This window comes from Protopterus annectens, chromosome 2.part0 (genome assembly GCF_019279795.1).
Source record: "Protopterus annectens isolate FY-2018-M chromosome 2.part0, PAN1.0, whole genome shotgun sequence".
NCBI lineage: Eukaryota > Metazoa > Chordata > Ceratodontiformes > Protopteridae > Protopterus > Protopterus annectens.
Window position 1 is genome coordinate 797,683,276 of NC_056728.1, and position 14,085 is coordinate 797,697,360.

Genomic DNA, 14,085 nt, shown 5'->3' on the forward strand with positions numbered 1-14,085 from the left:
TATCATGTGAAAGTGGTCTATATCCAAAGTTTATTCTCATTTATTTCATTTTTTTTATTTTGTCTTTGTTTACCGGAAATCCCTACTGGGTTTAGCTAAACCACTTTCCAGTGGAGGTCCAGGGAGAAAAGCTCCTAATATTTATCATGAAAAGTATCATGATTACACATAGGATGACAGTGTAAAAGAGAGCACAGATATTTACAAAGTACATTATATTTTAAACAGTGTGTCTAAATTTGCAGAGTACAATAAGTATGCAGTGTCACAAACATATCACAATTTATATAACTTCATATATCTTATTTACAAGGTCATCAATAGTGTGGATTCTTTTCCATTTGGTGCTGCTTCAGGGAGAGAAAAAAATAGCATACAAAGTATAAAAAGCCTGCATTTTTATTAAAAAATAGATGACAGGCTTCATAGAGTCATTATTTTGGTAGTTAGTATTTAACACCTCAGTTTTAGAGAAAAGGACAATAAGATAGGAGGTGTTATGGTTTTGTTTGCTGTGTCCAAGAATGATTCAGTGAAAAAGAGAGAGAGAGATAATATAGAATGGAAGAAAGGAAATAGTAGAGTAAGTGAACTCTTTTTATTAAAAGTACAGAATGCCTTGTTATGAATGAGATTTAGATTGCAGTATCTGGGCAAGTATATTAATGGGTTAGACAGTAGGAAGTAAAATGTATGTATTAGTAAGAATAGTAACAGGGGTGCAGGCAGAAAGGAGGGTGAGAAGGGTGGGAGGTTTGGCATAATGGTTAAAGTCTTTGCCTCATAGGCACAAAGTACATAATGGGTAAAGAGATGTGAAGGAGGTAGCAGTAAGGGTGAAGGAGGAAGAAAGTATGAAGAGAGGTAGTATTAGCAGAGCTGTGGGGGTAGGTGGGAGCAGCGAATAGAGTTTAGCAGGAGCTATGCAAAAATGAAAGTGACACCGGGAGCATCTGGGACTAAGGATAGGTTGAATAAGTTACAGACTATGAGGTAGACTAGTGGTGACACCAGTCTATACTAAAAAACTAAGATGGAAGTTACAGGGCTCGTCTGTGGGAATTTATCCATCAGATAAGATTTAAATTATTTTTTGAAAGTGCTTACCTCTTAGACTTATTTCAGTGTTTATGGTATGTGGTTTCAGGCTTTTGTAATATCAGTTAAATACAGGGAGTCTCCTGCACAGTTACACACTTTGGTGAAAGTGAGAAGTGATTTAATTCTAGAGCATAAAGTCATCTTTGGAGAGTATGGCTGAATGATGTTGTCTAGGGACTGACAGTTTTTAGGCTTATGGAAAAGTCTGTGTACTGTTATGAATAGAGTGTGTGTTAAGTAGTGTGTGAGTTCTAACCAGTTTAGGGGTCTATATTATATAATCGAAAACACTATTAGTCAAACGCTTATTGGTCGAACACTAATAAGTGGAAAGTCTAAATGTCGAATTAATGTTTCAGTGAAACATTTTGCTGGGAAAACAACCAGTTGACCATCATCAGGGATTTGCCCTTTTCCAAACTGTAGTGCGATCTCAGAGTTGGTATATTTAGTTTGGGGGGTGTGGGGGACTGGGGAGAGTGGGGGTTGTAGCCGCCCGCTAGAATAGGTTTTATTTTGTGATGTTTTTGTGTAGTTCGCTGGGTTGGCCAAATGGACTTTAACCCAGGGAAAGTTTTCACTGAAACATTCATTCAACATTTAGGGTTTTTGCTTATTAGTGTTTGACTAATAAGCGTTTGACTAATAGTTTTTTTTCAATTATATGATATAGATCCACAGTTTATCTCTTTGAATGCTAGAAAATTGTGTCTTTGAAGTGCTGGTTGGTGGCAATTTTTTCTGTTTTATCGTATCATTGCTTCAATTTGTTTAAAAGTATGACTTGAAGGATAGTAAATATAGATATGGCATATAGGACAGTTGCAGTAGGAAAATAGTGGCTTTAATTTTCTGGCTTGGCAGTTAGGTATGCTTTAGACCTGTATAGTGATCCAACATTTTTTGTACAGCTTGTAATATGTGGAGGTCGAGTTTTAGCTGCTTATCAATGCTGATGACACCTAGTAGTTTTGTATGGATTACCTGTTCAGTCCTGGTATTGTTGGAGGAGGATAAGACAAAAGATGCCTTTTGTGTAGACAGTTGCTAGGAAGTTAAGAGTATTAGATTGTTTTTAATGGAGGGGTAGTAGAAGTTGTGAGTTACTTAACTGTGACTTGTCTCAGGAGAATGATTTTTGTGTGGGGTTTTGTAGTTTTGCCATCGTTTCAGCAGACCAGGCCAATGTGGAATCATCTGCATATTGGTCTATAACAGCATGTTTAGCAGTTGTTTGCAGGTCATTAATGAAAAGATTAAAAAGGCTGGGACATAGAACTGATCAGCGTGGAATTTCTATGTTTATGGGGAACAAAGAGCAGAAGATGGTTTTCTATTTTAATGATTGTGCTTTATTTGATAGATATCTGTAAAACCAATGTGCACGAGGGGGTATAGCTAGGCCTATGAAGGAGAACATTTGAACATTTTCAGATGGCACATAGTATCCAATGCTTTGGATAGGTCTAAGAAAAGTACTGAAACTAGGATACCACGTTTTCTTTGCGTATTTATGGTTGTAGTGAAGTTCAGTAGAGCAACAGTAGTGCTATGATCGGGTCTAAAACCGTGTTGTATAGGGGTGAGAAGGTTTTTTTTTTTTTCTAGAAGATAGGTGATTATGTGCTTGTGTAATAAGCATAATAGCATAGCTATTAGGTTGTAACTGGAAAGTTCAGTAGCTGTACCTCATTTGTACAGAGGTGTGATGACAGATTTTTTTTTTCCAAATTGATGGGACAGTCTGCTTAGCCTGCATTTATTTATAAGGATTGATATGGGATAGGAAATTGCTTATGTTGCCATTTTAAGACATTCACCTGGCATATTGTCTAAGACATTGGTAGCAGGTTTTATTTTATGTAGGAATTTTTTGATTATGTCAGGTAGAGCAGGTTGAAGAGAGAAATGTTCAGGTAAGTTATTAGACTGAGAGAGGAATATGAGTGTTTGATTGACTGTTTCACTTGTCAAAAATATGAATCTGTAAATAAAGTGGGTATTACTCTAATTGTCAATGCTTGATTTGGTGTTTTTGTGATAGGTTGTGACTTGTCCTGGAGTTAGCAGCTTACTAACAGATGCCAAGTGAGTTTAGTGTTATTAAAGTACTTGGTTTGGTCTATAGAGTAACAGGTTTTCTTTTCTTTGGTGATAAGATAGTTTAGCTTTGCTTTCTTATTTGTCTGTAAGATTATCAGTTCTTATCTGTTTTAATTTTTGACCATGTTTTCTATGCTTTGTCTCCCTGTTTCATGATTTGCTTGGTTTCTAATGATAGCCATGCAGCAGGCTTGGTTTTCATGCTCTTTGATTTAAGGAAAGTGAAGGAGCCTAGGATCCTTAGGAAGAATGTGTTAAATTTTGTTACAGCATCATCTAAAAGGAGGGTCTTAGGTGATTCCCATTTGCATTGATTAAGGGTGTCTATGAAAGTTTCTTTATGGAAGGTGGATATTTTTCTATCCAGGACATAGTGTTTAGTTCTAGGGTTAAAGCATTAGTGCCTGACTATGTAGACATGTATATAGTCTCACAGACTATCCAAAAATGTGCCATAGAAAGAGATTTTATCTGGAGATGCCTGATGTCAGGATGGACTGCCTGGCATCAGACTTGTATCTAGCTGAATTTTTCATGAATCGGGTGAATTTATAAAGCTGAATATTGTTAGTCTGATCGTTTGTGTTTGTTGTTTGCCCATTGATATTTATATGAGGGTTTAATATGGGATTTAAGCACAGATCCATACCTGGAATGAGGTAGATTCCTATAACGGCAATTTTTTTTGTGCTTACTTATTTTGAGTAATGTTATCAGAATTGCAAAAAGTTGGAATATTTTGCTGTTATTTATGACAGAAATTGTGTGAGAGGTATACGTGCTTGCGACATTAATTCAAATGAATGATACATCATTTATCATGTCAAAAGGATATGCAAAGTTATGCATCATGTCACCAGCAATGCATTAATCAAAGAGTCACCTTAAAACTTACAGATCAAACCGATGATAAAATGCAGGGATACTGACAGGCACTTGTATGTTAATATTTACATGTCATCATGAACAGTGTTGTCAGATGTGTGTCAGGTAGGTGACATGAAAACAATATGTTGGTAACATATCCTGTACACTGGTGGTGTATACATGCATGTGTTTGTCATACAGCAGCTATAAGCACCTTCCTAAAGTGCAATATAATAGTGTGCATGATGTAAGTATGGCACATGTGTGGTCAAGGGAATGAAAAATTGTTGAAAAATATGTGTCATAGCCCTATGGTACTCCTTCTCCATGGAGACCTGCAGACTATATATATATATATATATATATATATATATATATATATATATATATATATATATATATCAGAGTATGCAGCGAGTAGTGTTATTACAATGTGAATACTAGTGGCAACAGTGGTGTGGTGATATCACTGTTATAAGGCCTTAGCAGTACCTGATGTGTGATTAAATCCAATGAACATATACATCATTCATGCTACACATGTCTCAGGCAGATGAAAAGTCATGAGTCCCTATCCCTCAATAATGTTGTAGTACTCTATAATGAATATATACAATTGTGGGCTACTCAGAATAAACATATATAGTGATACACTATTGTATGTCCTACCATAAACAACTTCTGAGTCATACACACATCTGCTTGTACAAAACCATGCTCACCTGCTGACCTCCATTACACGTGTTTCAGTATCAGTAATTCTGTGTACAGGTATGGGTCACACATTACAGTGATATATGTTTATGACTGACATTGCCTTTGTTATCTTCATCATTGGGGCTTGGCTGTGTTGCATGTAACTTGTACTGGATAATGTAATACTCCATAACAGTGTTACACTGCATGCACACACTGTGGGGGATATAATAGTGTCAGGCATGTACTACAGCAATGGGGCAGTATAGTGCACAAGGGCAGTATCAATATAACAGTGCATCTAGCAGCAGCTTGTGCACATACTCAGTGCAATAACAATGTGATTGTACCACATGTGCATGCCACCATAGATTACAAGGGTTATGTCATAAAGATGTGCATGATGATAACATAAATAAGAAGGATCTATAGTCACAGCAGTGCAGATACATGCATACTGAACATGGGGCCATAGCCAGGCTGGTAGCATGTGGCCTGCAAAGCCACATCAATATATGTTGCACATGTGTGAACAACAATTTATTGTGTGCCACAAGCAGGCACATCCAGCATATAATGCAAAATGAACAAAAAACCCAACTGAGATGTTTGATGATGGTAACTGAATATTTCATTAAAAATGAGTACCTTCATGCTCACCAGGGCATTTCTTCAGATCAATAAAAATGACTAAACACTGACACATTTTATACAAACTTAAAGTTAAAAAAAATCCATTCAAAGCATAGATAAAACATCACATGGCATTGGATGAAGTAAATCAGTGTAAAGCAAAATGCCCAATCAAAACATGCAATAATTGTCACATGAAATCCAGCATATCCAATCTGCTTTGGACATTATAACATGTGACTTCCACTTGCAAGCAGCATGTCATATCTACTACTACTTGCAGTGATAGTGACATGGGGATCCCAACATACATCCATTATCAACATTATCAAATGATGATACAACAGAGGCAAGTACTGCATCCCTTTACATGGGGGGGGGGTTATATCACATAGATAAGGTATTGAAAATGTTACTATATAGAGCAATATCTGCCCATAATGAGATGTATTACCAGGGCCTACTGATGTGCCATTCCTACATAATTTTACTTAGCATTACATCATTAGGTCTGATGTGAACACCTTGGATATATGTAAATGACTCTGCTTGGCATATGCTTGATTTATGCAGTGATATACAATGGCAATGCATAGGGCAACAGAATAACAGTTTATGTACCATTAACAACTGCATCAACAGGTGTCTACTAGTAAACTGCCCCATGTATATCCTGTAATATAGAAACAATGCTGCAAAAAATGGATATAGTTCACATTTGCAGGACTTGTCATACCGCCATATGAGGGAATAGCAGTATTCATAATACACAAAATCTGTCAGGGATGGTGTCCCTAGTTGTAGACAACACACTAGCAATACTGGCTGAATATGTACAAAGCTACAGTAGCAGTACAAACTTTTAAAGGCATGCCTTCCATCAACAGAACACACATGACTTTGTCAACTGAGGGAGGCACTACCTACAGTTATATATATTACCAAATGAACACCAGTGCTGCCTGTATGGCATCCATTACATATGTGTAAATGGTACACATCATACCATGGCACAGTGCACACACACACATTCACACTACATACACACATAGACACATACACACCTATATACATACACACACACAATCACACACACACACACACACACACACACACACACACACACACACACACACACACACACACACACACACACACACACACACACACACACACACACACACATATATATATATATATATATATATATATATATATATATATATATATATATATATATATACTGTTGTGTCAATGAAACATGAGTAATATGCAAGTCTTAGAACAAACCTACATGCTTATCATCAGTTTGGTAAGAACAGACACCCACACATTTGCGTTGTTGGAAATACATTCTTGCACTGAGTAACAATATTGATAACACACATAATACACAGATCCATGACTGCAGTTTACCATTTGAATGTATACATATGATGGGCACACTCTTAGACTTCATATCCTGCTGAGAGTTGACCGCAGTTCTCAGTGGTATTATTACTTTCTCAGACATTGTGTCCCCAGCTCTTACATTCATAGTAATGGAAGGGACAGTGTGAAGTGAACTGCACTAAAGCACTACATGGATATAAGCTACTATTGGATGGAGTCAGCAGCATTCGAAATGAAACTGCATAGCATGTAATTCACAAACATAACCACAATGACATGTATCAACATTTCCATACCCCAAAAGACAGATATACAACATGCAAAACCTTTAATAAGTAACAATACGTTCATATACAAAATTATAAGGCAAGGGTATATACATTTCTATTGTGGTGATGTTCATAAACACTGTAGGATAAAAGTCTGTGGTGATGACATGAAGAACAGGTAAATTATGCATACATAACTTGGTTTATGAGACACATACAGCTGTACAAGTCAACAAAGCAGTAATATGTACACTGTGACAATGCATAGGTTCGCTGTTGTGTACTTGTCTTATGACTACAAGGGCAAGTTCTGGTACCACTGATAAGTGCAAGCAGGGGCTTGGGAGGTGAAACATTCATAAGCAGAGGCCTGGGAAATGAAACATGTACAGGCTGCCTGTGTCCATTAGAGACATAGATACCAAACCCATGATAAATTTCCTATTTCCCATTCAATTGTCCAAGTTACATTTGAACTGGGTTTGGGAAGAACTCTGCTTCACATGTGTGGGGGGGGGACTGTTCCAGAGAAAGGGTAGTCTCTGGGATACATCCCTCTCTCTACATCAGGTTCTATTTATATCACAGGCAAGGTTTTAGAATGGGTAATGCTGGTGCTTTTTCTTTTACAGATATGCAGTAGGTTTATCAGGGTGAAGTTTGACAATGCATAATGCACCAGGCATTGCTCTCCCCTCAACAGCCTGTAGGAGACAGAATACAGGGATAGAGCTTTGAGGTGATTTGCACAGGACATGTTACTTACTCTCTGTACTCTTTTTGTGATGAATCTCTGTGGATGTTCCAGTTGTTGGATGGGCCTGATTAGGTACATACCAAAGGGGGACATTGTACCCAATGATTGGTCTGATGAACACTGAATATAGTGGAGCAATGACCTCTTTGGAACTACATGCCATTTCTTTGTTTATAAGTTGTGCAACATAGAATGATTTCCTCACTACTGTAGACATGTGATAGCCAAAGGCTAGATTACTGTGTTTATGTGTCCCCAAGTCTCTGACTACTGAGTCAGCTCTTAGGGGTGTATTGTCAATATGATAGTTATCAGGAGTGGATGATTTTCCAAACGTACTATTATGCATGCCTTGGCATTTAGTTTGATTCCATGTCTCTGACACAAATTATTTCCCTGTGTCAGCCCTTCCTGGAGAATATTCGTGTGGAATTCTATCACTGCTCCTAATTTGCTATTGTCTGCAAATTTAGTCAGCCAGGGAGCCTTGACATTGGTCTTGACTTCAGAGAGGTAAATGATGAAAAGGAGTGGTACCAGGACCAATGCCTGAATGAACCTGCTTGTGACTGACCTCTTTGAAGAGGTGGACTCCCCAATTCTGACTTTTTGGGTCACATCTATGAGTGAGTTTGTTAATCTACCCTGTCTTGTAAGAGTTTATACCTATCCTCTTGAGTTTATCAGCAATGCTTGAGTGGGGTATTATGTCAGATGCCTTGGCCAGGTCAAAATAAGCAGTGTGAACCATGTTGCCCTCATCTATTGCTTTGATGACCTCCCCAAAGAAGTCCACCAATTTGAGTAGGCATGACCTGTCCTTGAAACCAAATTAGTTTGAGTCCAGTGTCTGGAGGATTCGTATGTCATTATGATGATTTCCATGAAAATTCTTTCCATGGTTTGCATATGAGACTACTAAGACTTAAGGGGTCTGTAATTTCCAGGGTCTGTGAATAGCTCATCTTTGTGTGGAGGGATGACTATTCCTGTTTTCCATTCGTGAGGCACAACATGTGTTTAGAGGCTATGTTAAATAGCAATTCCAGAGGCCCTGACAGGTTATGTTTCATGCTATTTATAAGGCATCCTGGGATATTATCTGAGCCCATTGATAAAGTGTTCTTGGCCTGACAGAGAGTATTGAGAACCCACTCCCTAGTGATAGCAGGGAGAGTTATATTGATGGTATTTCCTGAGGGGAGGATGAGGGGGTAGGGGAAGAGGTGAAAAGATAGACTTGAATTTGTCTGCCAGTATGTTTGTTATATCTTCTGTCTCAGTATTGGATGTTCCATTAACAATGAGCTCTGCACACAAATTCTGTATTGCCTTTGAGGTTGTGGACATAGCTAAAAATGCCTTGTGGTTATCCTCAAACTATAAGGATGAAATTACCTCAGATTTGGCTTTAGTGGACTTTATTTCTCCTTTGGGTTGTTTGTTTAGTTTGATGACAGTGCTTTTATCCTGCTGGGTGCTGCACCTCCTAATTTTTATCATGATTTTCTTCCTTCTGTTATACAGATTATTGACATTGTGAGTCCACCAGAGTTGCTTGTTTTTTGTTCATTCTGTACTTATTCCTAGTGAATACAGTGGGTCTACATCATATGAGCGAATTGCACAAATCGCGAACATTCATAATATCGAAAGTACCAGACCTCGAACCCACACCCCCGCTAAATATATATTCCAACTCCGAGATTGCACTACAGTGAGGAAAGGGCAAATAACCCATTTTTCACTGTACCACGATCTCAAAAAAGCACTTTGAGGTCCGGAATGTTTGATATTATGAGCTTTCTCAATTTGTGCGATTCCCTCATATGATATAGACCCTACAGCTGCCTCTAGGTAGCTATTACCATGCTTGTATAGGTTCTCTGTGAACAGTTCTGCATAGGCAGCAGTGTCCTCAGGGTTTATGAGGGATTGAATTTTGCCAGGTTATCACTTTACTTGAAAGTCAGCCTAAGTGTAGTTCAGGCTTTATTTTTACTTCAAAATAGATTGTTTTGTGGTCTGACCTTGCCAGAGAGAACATTATAATAGAAGGTGTGCAGCTCTCTCCCATATTAATGAGGACCAGACCCAATATATTTGCAACTCTGGTCAGTGTATTGACAATCTGGTCCAGGGAGTTTGTATTTACTAAATCCAGGAATCTCTGTGCCTGCATGTTTGGTGTCATATATGGTTTCCAATTAATAGAGGGGTAATTAAAGATGCAGATGGATACAGCATTGGGTTGGATGGTGAGTGTTTTCATTAAACTTAAATATGTGTTATTGGTTTCCTTGGTCATAGAGGAGGGCCTTTAGCATGCAAGTTAATTGGAATTTTGCCTGTGGTGATTTTAATGTGGAGTAGCTCAAGTGCATCATCATGTTTGGCAAGCCTTGAGGTATATGTATTTTTTTGATGTAAATCAAGACACCTCCACTTTTAGTCCCTGCCTGTGGGGTAACCTATCTAAATGTGTGGAAGGCATTACAGCCTTGTACTGCTGGTGTGCTCTTTGCAGCTTTAAACCACGTCTCAATGTCTGCACAGATATCAGCATTCTATAAGGTGAGGGGAGCTTGTAAGAAGTGGATTTTATTATTTAGACTCCTAGAATTGAGCAGTAACATCCTTAAAACTTTATTGTTTTGATTTGCTATTTCAGAAGTACTTTCAGTTTGACATTGCCTAAAAAAGGCACTATGGGAGTGGACAATATTTTAGCTAATATCTGAAAGCCTAAAGGGAAGAGATGCAGACCATCCCTGGCAAGAAGCATGGCCTGTTGACCATCTCCTTTCATGCTAACAAATATTACATCCCCTTAGACTGACACCAGAAACTAAGTACATTTTTAAGGTAAGTCATCGTCTTTTCATATTATGGCATCATCCTTGAGAAGGTAAAATGCTGCTCAATGTTGGACTCATACCCGCCTGGAGCACATATTCCGAAAGCTCCATGGTGTATCACTTCATTTAGTCTATGGAGGTACATCACAGATTCTTTACCCTCATATGGACTATGACTGAGTCATACTGGAACTTTTGGTCCAATGAGCTGAGTGCAAGAATAAATTGGTGGATCCTGACCCCTGATAAACAAATGACCATGACTTTCTCCTTGCTCATCCTGGTGAGAGGGACAACAGTGTGTCTCACAAGGGAATTTCCAGGGACAAGAATGTTGCACTGTGTGGTGGCTTGCCATATAGTTTGGATGTGAAGTCTCCATGTGAGGTGGCTGTATGTGTTGATGTTGGTGCTATTTTGAAAGAGTACATTCAGGGCTGCTGAGGGCATTTATGTGTACATTGTCTAGGAGGTCTTTGGGGGTTAGAAAGGTTACAATAAAGTGTCTCAGCATATGTGAGTCTATGTGTCTGCTTGGTACTGTGTGTGATGGGTTCAGTATGTGTACTACAGGTAACCTAATTGACATTAGGAGTACTTTTCTGTGAGAGCTTTGCCTCCAGGGACATTGTGAAAATACATCTCTTACATACCTTATCAGTTTGTTTGAGAATTAGCTGGTTGTTGTGAAGCATTTTTTACATTGCCTCAGGATACCCATATCCACAAAACTGGTAATGGGGATGGGGTAAAGTTTATATCCATGGCAACAGGCCCTTTATAATTAATTAGATAGTTGCAGAGAGAATATAAAGTAATGTCATAAGTATCTGGTATACAACTCTGGAAGACAGTACGCAAACTAGTAGCCCTGTGTGCAACTAGGCATTGGTGAAATTTCAAGGATGCTTTTACAGGAAAAATGTCATCTCAAGGTGCCTGCATCTACACAGGACACTGACAAACACTTGAGTGGAACTCCTAAAGCAGACCCAGATGAATTATGGATGAAGTATTTAGGAAGATATTCTGAAGCTTGGTTAGACAGCAGCTAATCAAGCAGTACTTACTGAAAAATAAGAATTGGCTTTGTCAAGAATGATGAGCAGTCCAGGTCTTACCACAGCTTTATACTGCTGAGATACAATGCCCCTTTGCTTCTTGTCTCTCCAAAAGCAAAACAATAGCACCAATCACAAACCGAGAAGCAGGTCAAAGGCACTTCGGTGACCAACACTCCTGTCCCAGATGATGCAGGGGTCTGTAGGCTTGATGTAACCTTTTCTTGGCAGACGCTTTGAATAGCAAGCAGTCCAAGCAAGCAGGTTCCACACAGATACTTACTTCCCAATCAGAGACAGTCAAGAATCAATGCCCTCTGCTCCTTTTTTGCTAAGAACAAAATATTAGCACAAATTCCCAGCTAGCACCTATGAAACACTTATCAGATTTTCTGCTGATCAGCTGTCTCTAGGAAATAATGCCCTTATGCTCCTTCTCTCTTCATGAGCAAAACAGGATCATTAACCCCAAGATGACTACTGAGAAGCAGAATGTGGGCTTTCAAATAATTAGTGGTTTTGGATCAGATGATGCAGATTTTAATGGTAAGTTGGAAACATAGGTTAAAATTCTAAGAGTTGCCATGTGTACTAAGCAGTTATATATGAAAGAGAGAGTAACTGAAGCTTTAGCAGTCTAAGGGGAGAACCACTAATTTTAAAAAAGCAAGATAGATTGGAGGGGGGTGGGCACTTAGTATTCTGACTCTATGGAATACAGTGGGGTAGACAATAAATGTAAATAACAAAGGTGAGTGACTTCACAAAATAATTGTGTTCTTACTGACAATAACCAATGACAGAGTAGAGGAAAGGAACTATGAAGTCAAATTCACGTACAGGGTTGGCAACTAGTGAGAATGTTGAGTTTAAAAAAACAACAGCAACAGGGTGGGATGGGGGAAAAATTTTTAGTTTCTGTGTTACTAGCAAGAGACACAGACCTGATTCCTTTCCTAGTTTAAACATGAAATTGAGAGCTAAATGCCATTAAAGCACAATGTAATGAAAATTCTCCACAATACACAAAATAGAGGAAGTCATTGAAGCAATACAAATGAGAAGAAAACAATATAGGAAAAGCAACAGAACCTTTTCCTCACAGCAGTCTATGGCCAAAGGCTGTGTGAACTTTTCCAGTAAGGCCTTGAAATGTTTTGTTTTATCCCTTAAATACAAAGTTTGGTTTCTAGCTCCTTCTTCAGTTCACCCATACCTAACCTTAACTGATCCTTTCTAATTTCTGTGTGACTCACAAGAGACACAGCTCTGGTCTATTTTCTAGTTTAAATATGTAATTGAAAGCAGAATGCAATTAAAACATGGTGCAATTAAAACACAGCACATTATATAAAATTGAAGAAGGCAATGAAGTGATACAGATTACAAGAAAGTAATAAAAGAAAAGCAAATTGAACTTTGCCTCACAGCAGTCTATTTCAGAAATCTGAGGGATCTCTTCCCGTACTGTGCAAATAACACAGTACATATGCTTGTCACAATTGGAGTCCAGCTGCCATCATTATAGTGAATAGTATCTGAGTTTACTTGGTAGTAGAGAGCATGCTACATCAGATATGCATGCATGCCCAGGGGACTAAAACTATGTCAGTTCATTTAATGTTAAATGGCTATTATATTGCAAAGATATGAGTGTGAGTGACTGTGTGTGTGTGTGTGTGTGTGTGTGTGTGTGTGTGTGTGTGTGTGTGTGTGTGTGTGTGTGTGGAGCATTTTGAATTGCATCTTACTGCTGAGCACATTTCTAGGGGTACTCTGATATTAGTATACTCATAATTCATTAAACAGATTGTCAAATTCACTAGGAAACTGATGAAAAAAGGCACAAGTAATAATAGAAATGAAAACGTTTACTAGCGGGATGTGACACAATGATCATTTTGAAGTGATTGCCATTTAAAATGCATTAATTAGTTGATATTTTCTAATGCAGGAAATCTGATACCCTAGCTGACTGAGAGATGGAGGTAAAGGAAGCTTGTCTAAGAAAATATCTGTAGCCCACATTCCATTTGAAGGCTATGTATGTTATTTCCACTATTTGCTCACATCTCTCCAAGCAGGTTTAAGGCATATGTAGCACAGGTTAAAAAAAAAGCATATCTGTAAGAATCACAGCAAATCAGTCTCTGGCACTCTTAATCAAGATTCTCAGATCATAGCAGGATTTGTATATCTGTTCTAAGCAAGTGGATATGTAATCTGACAGGTGAGACTAGAGTATTATAAGATCATCATCTGTGTGCTGACAGTGCATTATAGGCAAGGAGTTTTTTCCAAGTAAATAATACCATATCAGCATGTCTGCACATCAAGACATTTAGAGT